Consider the following 1,053-nt stretch of genomic DNA (forward strand, 5'->3'; position numbering starts at 1 on the left):
TAATTTATGTTCCGCTTATAAGATACAACTGCTCTGTGTGGCTAGGTCTAAGCAAGCATCTCCCCCGTCCACCCACCATCCCTGGGGTATCTAACCTCTTCAAGTCCAAAGCCCAAAGAGGGTGAACTTCAGAGACTCAGGGGTTCAGTCCAGGCCAGCCTGGCCCTGCTCTCTGTTCAAGCTTCTTGCCTGGGCAATGACCTTTCCTAGGAATGGTGGGCACCATGCAAGCCTCCAGTTACAGGATCTCAGATGTGCCTTGTGGCTTCAGCAGGACATGGTGGGCGGGGAAGTGAGTATGGACCTACTTCCTTCCTTCATTTACTTCAATGTATGTGTTGAATGAATAAATGATACGGAGAGGAGTCACAATCCGTCCTGCTCTCCAGGAACTAAAGTTCCTATGGAAGAATGCACAGCATTCCTCTTGTTACCAAGGAGACCATGTCAACTTTCCTAAGTGACCCAAGCCTATGTGCTACAAAGGGTGGAAAGAGGTGTTTTCTACTTCTGCCGGGCACTGTGGATTGGTTCACAAGCTCATTTTTGTCTTCGTTCTCCTGTGAAAACACACGTGGACATAATGCGTTTTTTAAATACTAAATTTAACAAACAAGGCTCATCAGGGAAAAAAAAAAAAAACCTTCACGGTCATTTCTAAACTTTACGTAAAAAACCTTGGCATGTGCATTTTTTTTTCTGGTCTTTTTTTTTTTTTTTTTTTTATAAAACATTTTGAAAATCAGAAAAGGCGGCACTTCTGGCGTTTCCCGCCTCCAAGGAAAAGGGCACAGAATTTTGAAGAAGACCCCACTTACTCACCCAGCTCTTGTGCAGTTTGGGGGGGGGGGGAACTAAGAAGCAAGGCGAACCCGAGGAGGCGGAGAGGGGAAACCCAGGGACGCGGGGCGGCTGTCCCAGAGGGCGCGCTGTCCCCGGCGGTGAGCCGCGCGCCGCCCGGCCCCGCCGCCCCGCCCACCGCGCCCGCCGGCCTCCGAGGTGGGCGAGGCGGGGATGCTGTGGGCGGGGCCTAGCGGGGTGGGACCGGGGGCG

Source organism: Felis catus, chromosome D4, assembly GCF_018350175.1.
Source record: "Felis catus isolate Fca126 chromosome D4, F.catus_Fca126_mat1.0, whole genome shotgun sequence".
NCBI classification, from domain to species: Eukaryota; Metazoa; Chordata; class Mammalia; order Carnivora; family Felidae; genus Felis; species Felis catus.